At 36.1% G+C, this 18,272-nt stretch overlaps 1 pseudogene; it reads left to right on the top strand.

Annotated features, from left to right (window-relative positions):
• Positions 1–18,272, top strand: part of LOC143660033 (sulfotransferase 2A1-like) — a 38,650-nt pseudogene that overhangs the window by 7,060 nt on the left and 13,318 nt on the right.

The following is an 18,272-nucleotide window of genomic DNA, read 5'->3' on the forward strand; positions in this document are numbered from 1 at the left end:
ACCAATAGGAATGGATTAAGATTAAGACATGTTTTTCTGGGGCACATAACTCCAAGCCACCATACATGAGAATTACACTTCACACCCTAAATCTATTGCAATTTAGTTTATACTGATTACTAACTTATCTCCAATAGCCGTGATATACTCTGTTTCTGTATCCCTCCATTCTTCCCCTTTATGTTATTCTTGCCATAAATTATAATTGTGTACCCAGTGACAAGGATTTGTGCTTGTTTTTATGCCTTTGAATTTTAAGCCATACAAGAATGTAAAGACAACTGTACAAATGAAAAATGCAGTAACACTGACAATTATATTTACCCATATAGTTACCTCTACCAGAGATATTTATTTCTTCATATAGCTTTGATTTACTCTGTACTTTCCTTTCAACTTTAATAACTCCTTTTAGTATTTAAATCACTCTAGTGGTAATGAACTCCTTCAGCTTTTGTTTATTCAGAAATGTCTTAATAACTTTGATTTTTGAAGGATTGTTTTGCTGGATGTATTGCTCTTGGATGCTCTTTTCCTCTCTCCTCACTTTAAATATTCTCTCAATTCATCAGGACGCCATAGTTTCTAATGAAAAATTATATGTTGATCTTATTACAGATCCTTGTATGTGATTTGTCATTTCTTTTTTTTGCTGTTTTCAAGATTCTGTCTTTGTCCTCATCAATCACATTTTGATTAATGTGTTTTAGTGTAGATTGTTTTGAATTCATCCTGGTGGGAATTTGTGGAACCTCTTGAATTTGTACACTTATATCTTGCATTAGGTTTGGGAAGTTTTTAGTCATTATTTCTTTGAATAGTTTTTTTTCTGCCCCTTTATTTCTTGTTTCTCCTTCTGGGACTCCTATAGTGGGTATATTGGTATGATTGATGGTATCCCACAGTTTTATCAGTCTCTGTTCCTTTTTTTTCATTCTTTTTACTTTCTGCTCTTCAGACTACACAATTTCAATTGCCTTAAATTCACATTCAGTGAACCTTTTCTCTGTCTCCCCCAACCTGGTGAATCTCTTTATTGATTTTTTCAGTTCAGTTGTTGCACTTTTCAGCTCCAGAATTTCCACGTGTTTCTTCATAATTTCATTATTAACATTGACATTATTTTCATGATTTCTTTTAGATCTTTGTCCATGTTTTCCTTTTAGTTTATTAATCTTACTTGAAAAAGTTGACCTAAGATCTTTGATTAGTAATTCCAGATATTGAGCTCCCTCTGAAATAGTTCTGTCCAGCTATTTTTTTCCCCTGTGGGTGGACCATACTTTCCTGTCTCCTTGTTTATTTATTAATTTCCTGTTGAGACTTTAACATTCTGAATGTTATGCTGTGGTAACTCTGGAAATCTAGTTCTCCCACTCCTTAGCCCATCAGACCAAGAACAAGAAAAATAAACAAACAAATAAATGAATAAATAAATAAATGAAGGAAAGATATCCAGAAAAATAAAATAGAAGCAAAGGCTAACAAGATTCTCAAGAAAAGATTTACTGCCTCTCAGATTCTCTTGGCAGTTGCTAGTGGGAAGTTGGAAGCAGTTACTGTCAAGGACAGAACCAAGGTCAAGGTCTTGTGGTCCTTCACAGATTCCTATCTTGGTCTATCTTGACCTTCAACACCACATCTTGAAGGATGAAGTTTCTTCGGTGGATCCTGGCCACAGTGCCCACTCCTGGAATCCACATCTCATTTCTACAGTCACTGCAACAGGACAAGAATGGGGACTAATCACTGATTCACTCTTTCATGCACAAAAGCTGAACACTGGGTATCCTCTTGTGTGTTTTTTTTTTAATTGTTGTTTGTTTGTTTGTTTGTTTTAGCATGCCTGTAGTTATTGTAGATGTCCATTCTGGTTTCTGGGTTACTACCTTGTAATTTCTAATCTCTTTTTTCAGATCATTCACTTTTATCATGAAGGAAATGATCTGTAAAACTTTCTATTCTGCCATTTTATGTGTGTGCTCTCCCACATCAGTTTATTTTTTACCTTTTAATAGAAACTGATATTTTTTTCTCTCAACATTATTTCTATTTACTGATTAAGGGTGTGTGGAATAACAGCTTAAGACCACTCCGTGGTTGCTCATTTGGTGGTCTAAGTAGTGGGAGCTATAGGCCAGGCTTCAGTTGCAAGCAAACACTCCAGTCTCATAGTAGGAAACTTTGCTACAGGTATAGACGCCACCTGCATGACTTCAGATCAGTCTGTGACCTCAGGTTGAATAGCAGTAAATTCAGGAGTTGGAGCAGTCTTTTCTCCTGAAATTCCTCCTCGATCACAGCCTTTTAATCAGAAGTCTGTTTTACCTTTACTATATCTTCAGGATCTCCATAGATGTAGAGACCAAGCGTGACCTCCCATGGATGATGCTGGGAGATGGTGCCAGGCATGTGAAAAGTTTCCCAGGCCGGCATCCTCCACCTCAGACCCACTGAGTGAGCTCCTTTGTTGTTGCATGAGATGCCAAAGTCCACATAGCACAGAACAGAATCTGTGTTACACAGAGCAATCGAGACTTTGTGAGAGACTAATGGTGATCCCTGGGATCAGTGACCACAAGAAGATGTAGCCTGCAAAGTCTGCCTGGATCTGGTTAGTGAAGGTTCCAGGAGTAAAGCCCCAGGCAATAGGGATAGCTTCCATGGCAGCAGAAATCCTCAACACAGCCCATTGTCTGGTATTCTTGGAGGATATGATACCAACATCACCAGGTTTTCAATGGCAACAATTGCAGAAGCCACAAGCAGAAGCTTCTCACAGGTCCTCTTCAGACTTATGACATAGGTGCTCTAATTTTTCCTTTTGGAGATGTAATATTCCATTTGGAAGTCAAGGTTGGTACCATCTAAGGGTGTTCCTCCTGAAAGAAATTTGAGGGAATCTTCTTCATCTGCAGGAGACCAAGGCCTCTGGATACTGTGAAATTTTCTCATTCAGTTATAACAGGAAACCAGGACAACATCATATGGACACTTCTCTGGGTGGTATGGAAGGGCATGTCAGTTTTTTAATTTGTGTTTTTCAAGGAATTTGTCCCTTCCATATGAGTTCTTGAAATTTCCAGAATGCCGAGAAGGTGGTTCTGAGAAAATTTATTTTCCTTAAAATGTTTAATTTATAAAATATGTAACATTTAATTTCCTTATAATCGCTTATTTTCCTTATAATGTCTGTAGGATCCCTGCTCATGTCACTTATATCATTACTGTTATTGGTACTTTCTATCTTCTGTGTTTGTATCGAGATCGGATATTGAGACATTTATAAGTTTTGTTGCATTTTTTCAATGAACTACCTTGGTTTTATTTATTTTTTTCTATACAGTTTTCTGTACTAATGGTTTTCTTTTTGTTTCAGCCCCATCTTTATTATTTCCTCTTTTCTATTTGTTATTTCTATTTGCATTATTCCTCTTTCTTCTAATCTGTTATATTTTGATCTTATCCTACATCTACTTGAGATCCAGATCTAAAAAACAGATTTTCAGCCTTTCCTCTTTTCTAGTGTAATCATTTTAAAGTTAACATTTTCATCTAATAACTTTTTTTACTTTATTCCATATGTTCTGATACGTTTTGCATTAGTTTCATTCAGTTACGAATGTTTTCATATTCCCATTGTGTGGTATTCATTAACCTTTGTGTCCATACTTTCATTGGTGAGCAAAGACTTATGAATATTTATCTAGCACATTTTGTTAGAGTTTGGGGAAAACATTCTCCCTACCTGGTGCTCTTCCTGTAACTTATATTTCATTATCTTCTCTTCTGTTTCTAAAAAACTTTTTTTTGAAATAATTTCAAACTTATAAAACAGTTTTAAAATAATAAAGACATGCTCTATATAGTATATACAGAGAACTGCAATATACCTCCTACCCACATACCCAGATTATCTAAATGAAAGCATTTTGCCACATTTCTTATATTATTCTAGCTGTCTATCATCTATTTTTCATATATCTATATATAGTCTATAAACATTTGAGAGTAGATTGCATATACCATGCTCCTTGAACTCTTGAGACTTCCATGTGTATTTCCTAAGAATGAAGATATTAACTTGTTTAACCTCATTAATTTCAGTTATCAAGTTCAAGAAATTTAACATTGATATAAAGCATGCAGTCTATATTCCATTTTTTTCAATTGCCCCAATAATGTCCTTTTGGGCATTTTTTCATTCTCTTCACTCTTTGAAACAAAACACCAGAAGCCAAAATAATAAAAAAATTACTCAGACAAGCGAATTGATAATTTTCCAAATTCTGGAATTTTTTTTATGGCTAGAATATACAATGATAAAAACAATATTATTTACCTTTAATTTATATATTTTTTCTTTGCCTACATAAGAAAAAGAGGAATAAAATTCCTAGTAATTGTTTTCAAATAAGAGAATAACATTTATGAACTTGTATAATAGCAATTCTTCAATATCACAAATAATCCGATAAATCAGATTTGAAACAATAATAAAATTTTGCTTTTTCCATCATAATTTTTAGTACGATTTTCAGAACATGATAACTGATAGTTATGATTGAAGACAAATTTGGTTGTCTGGAATACCGAGTATATATATTAATGCATATATATTATCAAATCTATTATAACCAATGTAAAATATAAATAGCATGACTTTCCCTTCTTCCCACAACCAGGGACACACTGGGTGATTGAGATTGTCAGTTTGATCAACTCCAATGGAAATCCCAGTTAGGTCCAGTCTGTACCCAAATTTGTCAGGTCCCCATGGATAGAAAGTTGCTCTGGGCTGAAAGTCCCACCTGACCGAGATGGACCACACTTCATGACTTCACATCTTCCCACACGTGTATTCCCCAAGTCTTATTTCACCTCCAATGCCAAGGTGAGTTGATGTTGGTCACTCTGAAGGAATCTCAGATCATGTTCTATCATTTGATAAAATGAATCCAAGCAAGTATTCTAAATGCATCACAAATATGTCACCATTTCCCACTCCCACATCTATGGGAGCCATAATTAACTGATCACATCACTTTGTCTTGTGAACAAAGATGGCAGCTATGAATTCTTCTTAATCTAGTGGGAGCTACTAGCAATTAAATAAACTTGCTCATGATTAATCAATGTAGTAGCTGCTACCTAGGGGTAAAGGGAATCATGTTAGGGAAGGAGAACTTGCCTTAACAGAGTATTGATTTGAGATTCCTGTTTCCTAATTCAGGCTGTGTGTTTAATTAGATGAGTAGGTGGTATCAAGGATATGAGAAAATGTGCAGTACTGAGAGGGGTAGACTAAGATAAATATCTACACTGAACTGCCTTTCTTTTAGGTCATTTATGTCATAAGGAATCCAAGAGATGTTGTTACATCTTTGTACAATTTATTAAAAGGAACTAAATTGACACCAAAGGATTTTGGTGAATACTTAAAAAAAAAAGTTTATCCAAGATAACGGTGAGACGAGCCTGGACCTTCCATAATAAGTTTTAGAATCATAATAATCAGGGTAATGTAACAAATACAACCCACAACTGCATTTTTAAAAAGAGAAACCTATGGTTATTAATTGCTTACAATTTTTCCAATGTCATAGAAAGAATTTAGTGGGGAAACAGTTATCTCATTCATATCATTTCCCTTTTTTATTCAGAAAATCACCATGTAGAGGACTTCTTATATGAACATACATTCTTTATTTGTATCTATATTTTTCAATTCTTCTGTTCTTGCCACCTCTTTCATGAATCATTATCCCTGGCTTAAATTCTTGCTTAATGTAATTATTTTGTGAAATATGCTTTTTAAATATTCAGAATTAAATGAATTTCTTCCTCCTCCTTGCAAAATTTTTCTTTTGAGAAGTTGTTAGATGCCATTTATTATCTTGTGGTTTTCTAGTTTTCTTTGTTTTAGACAATTGCATGGCTCTGGTGCTACTTTGTTTTTAATTATTTATTTTGGGTGAAGAGGGGCTTTTCCACATCCATCTGTCATTAGTATTCTTTGGTCAGGGTTTGTAAGGTGTTTTGGCATATTTGTTGTTATGTCTCAGGGATTCATTTTGAGGTTCTGTTAGCCTTTAATTATCCACAGCCAAAGAGATGGATCACTCAAATTCCAACATAATTCTTCTCTTTCCCCATTACCACTCATACCAAGTGCTTTCTGAAAATATGATTGGTCCATATAACTCTTTGTTCAACCATGACTCCTTTAATTTTGGACTGAAACATGTTTTAGTGGGGCAGCCAGCACTACGAGCATGCAAGGTATTTTGGCTCTTGTTCTTCAGGGTGTGGATTTCACCATGTTCCAATGTACTCTTCTGTCATTTAAAAGGTTTTATTGCTTTTATTCTGGGGAATATTTTCAGCCTACAAAAATGTGCAATTGTACACAGAACTCCCCCATATCCAGATTCATCAAATGTTAATTACATTTTAAACTAGAACATCATGATAAGAATCAGGAAATTAATATTTCAATACTAATATAACGTTTTTATCTAATCTATGGACTATTCAATTTTCACCAATTCCCGACTAATGAATGCCCTTTTTCCAACTCAGGACCCAATCCAAAATCATGCAATGTATTTTGCTATGTCTCCTTAATCTCTTACAAATGTAGAATAATTATTTTTGTGCCATGTAAGATCTAGTTATTTTGTAGAATGCTCTTCAGTTTGTTATTTTCCTCATAATTAAATTTATGGTATGCTCTTTTGGCCAGAAAAGCTTCAGCGTGGTATGGTCTCTGTGAATCCTATCAGGAGTCACATAAGTGTCTACTTTACTCATTCCAGATGGTAACTTCTCATTTGGTTAGGGTAAATTCTGTGAGGTCACTCTGTTGTCAAGATTTTCTCTTTCAAATAATTTGTGCCTTGTGGGGAATTATTTTGAGAGTATATAACCATCCTGCTACTTTTAGCATCTGTTTGTTATTTTTATTAGTCTTGTCTGAATTTCTATCACTGCTTTACATTTATTAGTTGGAATTCATTTGTAACAGAAATTTCCTTTATTTCATGTTTGTTTATTTGTAAATTCAGTATATATTCTTGTACTGTTATTTTATTCTATGGGTTACACTCCACTACTATTATTATTTAGTCATTTGATAAAACTGTCTCACACTTTCATTGCCACCAGGAATGTGTGTCTTCCTATTTTCCCCATCGTCTTGCTAACAGGATGTGATGTCACACTTTTTAGTTTACTGCAATCTAATATGCGGGTAATGATCTCAGAGCAATTTAATTTGAACTTATATACTGATGAATAAGGTTGAACATCTTTCCCTACCTTTAAGGTCATATCCATTTTATATGAAATTTTATAGAAATGTATCTATTTCTGGCTTTTTTCCATTTTCATATTGAGACTTGGTTCTTCTCCCAGCAACCTTCAAGAATTTTCAAAATTTAGTAGAAACATTAATCTTCTTCTGTGGTATATATTGAAAATATTTTCTTTAGTTTGTCAGGTGTCTTTTTAACAATTTATGTTTTTGCCATGTAATTTTTTTAAATACAGGTTAATGTTACAATATTTATTTTATTACCAATATTTTAAGGTAGTTTTAATGAGATATATTCACATACCATACTATCCAACCAATGTGTACAATCAGTGGCTTTTAATATAATGTCTTTGTGATTATAGTAAATGATCATGAATCATAGTTAACAGTCATTTACTCTAAGGAGAATAAAGAAGAATTTGCTCATATTATCTTTTTCTACTTGAATGGCTCCATATTTTTACATTTGATCACTGGCTCTTTATTCTTGGGTCTGGTGTAAGGAATTTAAATAATTTTATCTTTTTCCAAATGGATACAATTTATTAATAGGTTTATTATTTTATAAAAAAATCGCCACCCCCTTGATGGTGTAGAACCCATTAGTGTATGGAAACATAGGTATGAAATTCCTAGTTGGAAGTACTTCAGAGCTGAAGGTGCAGAATTTAGGAACACCTAAGCCAACTTATTTCACTTATATTTTCTTTTTTATTCATAGAACTAGTGACTTTTTCTTTATTAAAGTTTCAAGTTTTCAGAATAATCACGCACAAAATGCAGGATTAGCATCCACCAATCCACCACCAACACCTTGCATTGCTGTGGAATATTTGTTAAATAAATGATAATGCAGTTTTATAATTGTACTATTAACTGCAGTGCATGGTTTAACATAGAACTCACTCTCTGTAAATTTATTTATTAATTAAAAAATTAACAGATGAAATAAAAATTAACATAGATCATCAGTAATTCACAATATCATCACTTAGTTGCATATTCATCATTTCTTAGAACATTTGCATCCATTCAGAAAAAGAAATAAAAAGACAATGGAAAAAGAAATAAAACGAAAACAGAAAAAAAATAGATTACACCTACCATACCCCTTACCCCTAGCTTTCACTGATCACTAGCATTTCAAACTAAATTTATTTTAACATTTGTTCCCCTATTATTTATTTTTATTCCGTATGTTCTACTCTTCTGTTGATATAGTAGCTAAAAGGAGCATCAGACACACAGTTTTCACATTCACAGAGTCACATTGTGAAATCTGTATCATTATTCAATCATCTTCAAGAAACATGGCTACTGGAACACAGCTCTACATTTTCAGGCAGTTCCCTCCAGCCTCTCCCTTACATCTTGAATAACAAGGTGATATCTACTCAATGCATAAGAATAACCTCCAGGATAACCTCTCGACTCTGTTTGTATTCTCACAGCCATTGACACTTTGTCTCATTTCACTCTTCCCCCTATTGGTCGAGAAAGTTCTCTCAATCTCAGCTCATTCTAGAGTTTTTCTCAATCCCTTGATGCTGAGTCTCAGCTCGTTCTAGGATTTCTGTTCCACGTTGCCAGGAAGGTCCACACCCCTGGGAGCCATGTCCCACATAGACAGGGGGAAGGTGGTGAGATTGCTTGTTGTGTTGGCTGGAGAGTGAGGCCACATCTGAGCAACAAAAGAGGCCCTCTTGGGGGTGACTCTTAGGCCTAAATTTTAAGTAGACTTGACCTATCCTTTGTGGGGTTAAGTTTCATATGAACAAACCCCAAGATTGGGGGCTCAGCCTTTGGTTGTCCACACTGCTTGTGAGAATATCAAGAATTCAACTTGGGGAAGTTGAATTTCTCCCTGTTCTCACCACTTCCCAAAGCGGGCTTGCAAATACTTTTCCACTCACTGATTGAATCACTCTGGGATTCATCGGGGCATCACTCTGGGCAAACCAACAAAATCTCATGTCCTACCTGAGATTCCAAGTACTTAAGGTGTTCAAACTATCTACATAAGTTTTATTAGGAAATGGACTAGTCAAAATATAAATTTTGTATCAAATAAACATTTTTTGCTTTAGTCTCACGCATAAGGTGATATTTTAAAATATTAATTACCATCTATTTTCAGCACCCTGCAATAATGACATTCCTTTGTTCTTCCTCATGCAAAAACATTTTAAAAATTTGTATTTAGTCTCTATTATTATACATTCTAGGCATTCCTAGATTATACCATCTCAATCTTTAACATCTATCTTTCTTTCTGATTTCATTTATGCCCCCAGCCCTCCTCCCTCTATCATTCTCACATGCAGCTTGATTCAGTGTTTTAAAAAAATTGTATTACAGTTAGCACAATTATATTACATTGTGCTGTCCATTTCTGAGTTTTTGTATTCAGTCCTTTTGCACAGTCTGTATCCCTTCAGCTCCAATTACCCAATGTCTTACCCTATTTCTATCTCCTGATGGTCTCTGTTACCAACAAAATATTCCAAGTTTATTCACTAATGTCAGTTCATATCAGTGAGACCATACAGTATTTGTCCTTTTGTTTTTGGCTAATCTCACTCAGCATAATGTCCTCAAGGTCCATCCATGTTGTCACATACTTCATAACTTTATTCTGCCTTACAGCTGCATAGTATTCCATCGTATGTATATACCACAGTTTGTTTAGCCACTCTTCTGTTGATGGAGATTTTGGCTGTTTCCATCTCTTGGTAATTGTTAATAATGCTGCTATAAACATTGGTGTGCAAATGTCCATTTGTGTCTTTGCCATTATGTCCTTTAAGTAGATACCTAGCAATGGTATTGCCAGGTCATATGGCAATTCTATATTCAGCTTTTTGAGGAACTGCCAAACTGCCTTCCACAGCAGTTTAACCATTTGACATTCCCACCAACAGTGGATCAGTGTGCCTCTTTCTCCACATCCTCTCCAGCACTTGTCATTTTCTGTATTGTTGATAATGGCCATTCTGGTGGGTGTGAGATGATATCTCATTGTGGTTTTGATTTGCATTTCTCTAATGGCCAGGGACGTTGAGCATCTCTTCATATGCCTTTTGGCCATTTGTATTTCTTCTTCTGAGAAGTGTCTGTTCAAGAATTTTTTTCCACTTTGTAATTGGATTGGCTGTCTTTTTGTCATTGAGTTGAACAACCTCTTTATAAATTCTGGATACTAGACCTTTATCTGATATGTCATTTCCAAATATTGTCTCCCATTGTGTAGGCTGTCTTTTTACTTTCTTGATGAAGTTCTTTGATGCACAAAAGTGTTTAATTTTGAGGAGTTCCCATTGCTTTCTTTCTTTCTTCAGTGCTCTTTCTTTAGGTGTAAGGTCTATAAAACCACCTCCAATGATAAGATTTATAAGATATTTCCCTACATTTTCCTCTAACTGTTTTATGGTCTTGGACCTAATGTTTAGATCTTTGATCCATTTTGAGTTAACTTTTGTATAGGGTGTGAGATATGGGTCCTCTTTCATTCTTTTGCATATGGATATCCAGTTCTCTAGGCACCATTTATTGAAGAGACTGTTCTGTCCCAGGTGAGTTGGTTTGACTGCCTTATCAAAGATCAAATGTCCATAGATGAGAGGGTCTATATATGAACACTCTATTCAATTCCATTGGTCAATATATCTATGTTTATGCCAGTACCATGCTGTTTTGACCACTGTAGCTTCATAGTATGCATTAAAGTCAGGCAGTGTGAGACCTCCAACTTCGTTTTTTTCCTCAGGATACTTTTAGCAATTCGGGGCACCCTGCCCTTCCAGATAAATTTGCTTAATGGTTTTTCTATTTCTGAAAAGTAAGTTGTTGGGATTTTGATTGGTATTGCGTTGAATCTTTAAATCAATTTAGGTACAATTGACATCTTAACTATATTTAGTCTTCCAATCCATGAACACGGTATGCCCTTCCATCTATTTAGGTCTTCTGTGATTTCTTTTAGCAATTTCTTGTAGTTTTCTTTGTATAGGTCTTTTGTCTCTTTAGTTAAATTTATTCCTAAATACTTTTTTTGTTGCAATTGTAAATGGAATTCATTTCTTGATTTCCCCCTAGATTGTTCATTACTAGTGTATAGAAACACTATAGATTTTTGAGTGTTGATCTTGTATCCTACCACTTTGATGTACTCGTTTATTAGCTCTAGTAGTTTTGCTGTGAATTTTTCAGGGTTTTCAACATATAGTATCATATCTTCCACAAATAGTGAGAGTTTTACTTCTTCCTTTCCAATTTTGATGCCTTGTATTTCTTTTTCTTCTCTTATTGCTCTGGCTAGAACTTCCAACACAATGTTGAATAACAGTGGTGATAGTGGACATCCTTGTCTTGTTCATGATCTTAGGGAGAAAGTTTTCAGTTTTTCCCCATTGAGGATGATATTTGCTGTGGGTTTTTCATATATTCCCTTTATCATTTTAAGGAAGTTCCCTTCTATTGCTATCCTTTGAAGTGTTTTCCACAGGAAAGGATGTTGAATTTTGTCAAATGTCTTCTCTGCATCAATTGAGATGATCATGTGATTTTTCTTTTTTGATTTGTTGATATGCTGTATTACATTAATTGATTTTCTTATGTTGAACCATCCTTGCACACCTGGGATAAATCCTACTTGGTCCTGATGTATAATTCTTTTAATGCGTAGCTGGATTTGATTTGCTAGAATTTTGTTGAGGATTTTTGCCTCTGTATTCATTAGAGATATTGGTCTGTAGTTTTCTTTTTTTGTAATATCTTTGTCTGGTTTTGGTATGAGGGTGATGTTGGCTTCATAGAATGAATTAAGTTGCTTTCCTTCATCTTCAATTTTTTTGAAGAGTTTGAGCAGGATTGGTACTAATTATTTCTGGAATGGTTGGTAGAGTCCACATGTGAAGCCATCTGGTCCTGGACTTTTATTTTTGGGAAGCTTCTTAATGACTGATTCAATTTCTTTACTTGTGATTGCTTTGTTGAGGTCATCTATTTCTTCTTGAGTCAAAGTTGGTTGTTCATGCCTTTCTAGGAAATTGTCCATTTCATCTACATTGTTGTATTTATTAGCATAAAGTTGTTCATAGTATCCCATTATTAATTCCTTTATTTCTGTGGTGTCAGTGGTTATGTCTCCTCTTCCATTTCTGATCTTACTTATTTGCATCCCCTCTCTTCTTCTTTTTGTCAATCTTGCTAAGGGTCCATCAATCTTATTGATTTTCTCATAGAACCAGCTTCTGGTTTTGATGATTTTCTTGATTGTTTTCATGTTCTCAATTTCATTTATTTCTGCTCTAATCTTTGTTATTTCTTTCCTTTTGCTTGCTTTGGGGTTAGTTTGCTGTTCCTTCTCTAGTTCTTCCAAGTGGACAGTTAATTCCTGAATTTTTGCCCCTTCTTCTTTTTTGATATAGGCATTAGGGCAACAAATTTCCCTCTTAGCACTGCCTTTGCTGCATCCCATAAATTTTGATATGTTGTGCTTTCATTTTCATTTGCCTTGAGATATTTACTGATTTCTCTTGTAATTTCTTCCTTGATCCACTGGTTGTTAGAGTGTGTTGTTAAGCCTCCACATATTTGTGAAGTTTCTGGTGCTTTGCCTATTATTGATTTCCAACTTCATTGTTTTATGATCTGAGAAAGTGTTTTGTATGATTTCAATCTTTTTAAATTTATTGAGACTTGCTTTGTGACCCAGCATATGGTCTGTCTTTGAGAATGATCCATGAGCACTTGAGAAAAATTGTGTATCCTGCTGCTGTGGGGTGTAACGTCCTATAAATGTCTGTTAAGTCTAGCTCATTTATTGTAATATTCAAATTCTCTGTTTCTTTATTGATCCTCTGTCTAGATGTTCTGTCCATTGATAAGAGTGGGGAATTGAAGTCTCCAACTATTATGGTAGATGTGTCTATTTCTCTTTTCAGTGTTTTCAGTGTTTGGCACATGTATTTTGAAGCATTCTGGTTTGGTGCATAAATATTTATGATTGTTATGTCTTCATGCTAAATTGTTCTGTTTATTAGTACATAGTATCCTTCTTTGTCTCTTTTAACTGTTTTACATTTGAAGTCTGATTTGTTGGATATTAGTATAGCTACTCCTGCTCTTTTCTGGTTGTTATTTGCATGAAATATCCTATTCCAACCTTTCACTTTCAATCTATGTTTATCTTTGGGTCTAAGATGTGTTTCCTGTAGGCAGCATATAGATGGGTCCTGTTTTTTAATCCATTCTGCCAGTCTATGTCTTTTGATTGGGGAGTTCAATCCATTAACATGTAGTGTTATTACTGTATGGGTAGTATTTTCTTCTAGCATTTTGCCTTTTGGATTTTATATGTTATATCTAATTTTCCTTCTTTCTACACTCTTCTCCACACCTCTTTCTTTTGTGTTTTTGTATCTGTCTCTAGTGCTCCCTTTAGTATTTCTTGCAGAACTGGTTTCTTGGTCACAAATTCTCTCAGTGATTTTTTTGTCTGAAAATGTTTTAATTTCTCCCTCATTTTTGAAGGACAGTTTTGTTGGGTATAGAATTCTTGTTTGGCAGTTTTTCTCTTTTAGTAATTTAAATATATCATCCCACTGTCTTCTCACATCCATGGTTTCTGCTGAGAAATCTATGCATAGTCTTATTGGGTTTCCCTTGTATGTGATGGATTGCTTTTCTCTTGCTGCTTTCAAGATCCTCTCTTTCTCTTTGACCTCTGACATTCTGATTAGTGTCTTGGAGTACATTTATTTGGATCTATTCTCTTTGGGGTATGCTGCACTTCTTGCATCTGTAATTTTAGGTCTTTCATAAGAGTTGGGAAATTTTCAGTGATAATTTCCTCCATTAGTTTTTCTCCTCCTTTTCCCTTCTATTCTCCTTCTGGGACACCCACAACATGTATATTTGTGCCCTTCATATTATCATTCAATTCCCTGAGTCCCTGCTCATATTTTTCCATTTTTTCCCTATATTTCTGTTTCTTGTCGAATTTCATATGTTCCATCCTCTAGTTCACTAATCCTATCTGCTACCTCTTGAAATCCACCATTGTAGGTTTCCATTTTTTTCATCTCTTCTACTGTGTCTTTCATTCCCATAAGTTCTGTGATTTGTTTTTTCAGACTTTCCGTTATTCTTTTTGTTCATTCCTTGCCTTCTTTGTATTCTCCCTCAATTCACTGATTTGGTTTTTGATGAGGTTTTCCATGTCTGTTCGTATATTCTGAATTAATTGTTTCAGCTCCTGTATCTCATTTGAATTGCTGGTTTGTTCCTTTGACTGGGCCATATCTTCAATTTTCCTGGTGTGATTTGTTATTTTTTGCTGGCGCCTAGACATTTAATTACCTTAATTAGTTTATTCTGCAGATTACTTTACTTCTCTCACCTAGTATTTTCTTGTTGGATAAATTTGTTGTCTATCTGTTCTTTGACATTCAGTTCAGGTTTTTCTGGACCTTTAGCTTAGGTTTTGTTTAACAGAGGAGAATTTTTTGGTTCTTGTTTTCTTGTTTCTTGCCCTGCTTGTATGGTGCCTTCCCCCCCCCCCCCGCCCCCCACCCTTAGGAAGGTCTACGTAGGTATTATAGACCCTATCTGGGTTTTCCCGAACAAATTGGCCTCCTATCTGGGGAAGGAGTCACCTGCATCAGTTTTCCCTGAGGGTGAGACCCAGCAGTTTAAAAGACTTTCCTGTAAAGTCTCTGGGCTCTGTTTTTCTTATCCTGCCCAGTATGTGGCACTTGTCTGCCTGTGGGTCCCACCAGCATGAGATGATGTGGCACCTTTAACTTTGGAAGACTCCCTGCTGGGCATGGTGGAGGCAGAGAAGAGGTTGTAGGCTGGTTTTAATGGATTCAAATTACCAAGCCCTGGGGTCTGAATTCCTTGAGGGAGAGATTCCACCTGAGTTGGGCTTCACCTCTCCCCTGTGGAAGGCATGGGCTGGAAACAAGCCCTGAAAGGATTTGTTTCTGCCTATGTCTGGGGCAGTTGCTGCCTGAGAAGTCCTGCTGCTTTATCCAGAGGCAGTCCAGCCTTTGTATAAACTTAGCCACAAAAACCTCTGTTTCTTTTCTTTTTTTCTTTTTCCATTAGCCCAAAGAGCGACCTCTGCTTTGACCAGGTTCGCCTCAGCTGGGGGCCTATTTTTAGTAGTCAGAATTTGTTAATTAATGCCACAAGTGGTGTTTGTTTGGGCTCATCCCCTGCTGCTGTTAAATTCTCTTTCCTTTCCCCACTGGGAAGCAGCCTATGGGGGAACAGCACCAGCTGCCGTGGCTTGGGGAACTCACAGTTCTGGGGAGGCTCACAGCCAGTCCAGCTGGCCTGGGCTAGGGTACACTGTGAGTCCGGTCACTGACGTGGCCTCAGGAGCTGTTCTGTACTGTTTCTGGTTATTTAGCAGTTTATCTGCAGGACGAACTAAAACATGCACATTGCTAAACCACCATCTTGGCCACACCCCTCCTCACTCTTTGTATAGTGTGGTTATGTGGATTTTTTTCTTTGTTTGCATGGGTTGGCTCTGGGAATCAAACCCAGGTCTCCAGCATGGCAGGTGAGAATTCTGCTACTGAGTCACTTTTGCACTACCTGGGTCCGTGTATTTTTAAAATTATTATTCTGTTACCATATATGTATTTAAAAAATTATTATTCTGTTTTCCATATAGACAATCCCCATTTCAATCACATTCAGATATGTATTTCACTGCTATTAAGATCACAAAGTTGTACTACCATTGCCACCAACTGTTACCAAAACACTTTCCTCACTCCTTTTAGGGGCCCTGTACATTTTAAGCCTTAAATTTCCATTCCCTATCCCACCCAGTACACCAGTAACCTATGCTCTTGATTCTGACTCTTTGAGTTTGCTTATTCTAAAAATTTCAAATCAGTGAGATCATACAATTATTTTTTACAATTATTTTGCTTTTGTGCTGGTTTATTTCACTTGACTTGATGTCTTCACAGTTCCTCCATGTTGTTGAAAATATCAGAACTTCATTCCTTTCTATGGCTGAATAATATTCTATTGTATATATATGTAGTAAATATGTATATATAAATATATATATCATATTTTCTTTATTCATTCATCAGTTGATGGACACTTGGGTCATTCACATCTTTTGTCAATTGTAAATAATGCCTTTTTGAACATTGGTGTGCAACTATCTATTCAGATCCCTGATTTGAGTCCCTTTGGTATATACCAATATCTGGGTTATTAGGTAGTTCTAAACTTAGTTTTCAGAGGAAGCACCAAACTGTCCTCCACAGCAGCTGCACCATTTTACATTGCCATCAGCAGTAAATAAGCATTCCTATTTCTCTGTGTTATCTCCAACACTTATTATTTCCCATTTGGTAAAAAGCAACATTATATAGTTCAGTGCTAGAATTCTCACCTGCCAGGTTTGATTCCCAGCTCATGCACATGTCCTATATATCCTTGGCTAGATTTATTCCTAGATATTTGATTCTCTTAGTTGCTATTGTGAGTGAATTTTTTTCTTGATTTCTTCTGTTGATTGTTCATTGCTTGTTTATAGAAACACTACATATTTTGGGGTGTTGATCTTATACCCTGCCACTTTGCTGAAATCATTTATCAACTCTAGGAGCTCTTTTGTGGATTATTTGGGCTTTTATGTATATAGAATCATGTCATCTGCAAATGGGGAAGTTTTACTTCTCCCTTTCCAACTGGGGTGCATTTTATTTATTTTTTCTTGCCTAGTTGCTCTGGCAAGAACTTCCAATACAATGTTGAATGACAGTGATGAAAGTTGTCATCCCATCTTCTTCCTGATCTCAGACAGTTTTCAGTCTTTCACCATTGAGTGGGATTTTCATTCATGCCCTTTCTCATACAGAGGATTCCCTTCTACTCCTAGTATTCAGTGTTGGGTTTTTGTTTTTGTTTTTTATCCAGAAAGAGTGTTAGATTTTTTTTCAATCTACTCAATTTATTTTGACATTTGTTCCTCCTGTTATTTCTTTATTTTTAATCCATATGTTTTACTCATCTGTCCATAAGGTAGATGAAAGAAGCGTCAGACACAAGGTTTTCACGATCGCACAGTCACTTGTGAAAGTGTGTATACAGTCATGTTTAAGCAACATGGCTACTGGAACACAGCTCTGCATTTGTAGGCAGTTCCCTCCAGCCTCTCTGTTCAAGGTGATATCTGTTTAATGTGTAAGAATAACCTCCAGGATAACCTTTGGACTCTGTTTGGAATCTCTCAGCCGTTGACACTTTGTCTCATTTCTCTTTTCCCCCTTTCGGTTGAGAAGTTTTTCAGTCCCTTGGTGCTAAGTCCCAGCTCATTCTAGGATTTCTATCCCACATTGCCAGAAAGGTTCATACCCCTGGGAGTCATTTCCCACATAGAGAGAGGGAGAGCAGTGAGTTTGCTTGTCGTGTTGATTGAGAGAGAGATGGCCCGTCGCTTCTTGCCTACGGATCCTCAGCCTCCATGGCTTTGCCTCTGAACAGTTATTTTTCCTCCAGTGTGTCCCTTCTCTTAGCCCCCCAGTCCAAACTGGCAGTGGCTCTGTCTATACAGGTCCCACAGCACTGTCGTTGGCTTGCTATCATGCCCATCAGACATAAGGAATTTCCACAAATCCTTCCTGGATAACTCCATGTCCAGTCTTGGCTTTCTCCGAGATGATGGCTGACTGGTTCCATGTTTGGTTAGATCCTCATGTGGGGCACTATTCTCTGGGGTCTCTGCTCCTGGAAGCCCAGAATTTTCCAGAGCCTCCATTTCTGGTTTCTTTGTACCCAAGAGTTCAGTTCTCATCTGATCTCTTTCCTGTCACATTCCCTGTAAGCTGCGAAGAGAAACCAGGCTGCACTTTCCACATTGAATTTGGAGATCTCTTCTGCTAAATTTCCAAGTTCATGCCTTTGAAAATCTGCC

Source organism: Tamandua tetradactyla, chromosome 16 (genome assembly GCF_023851605.1).
Source record: "Tamandua tetradactyla isolate mTamTet1 chromosome 16, mTamTet1.pri, whole genome shotgun sequence".
In the NCBI taxonomy this organism is placed as follows: Eukaryota; Metazoa; Chordata; class Mammalia; order Pilosa; family Myrmecophagidae; genus Tamandua; species Tamandua tetradactyla.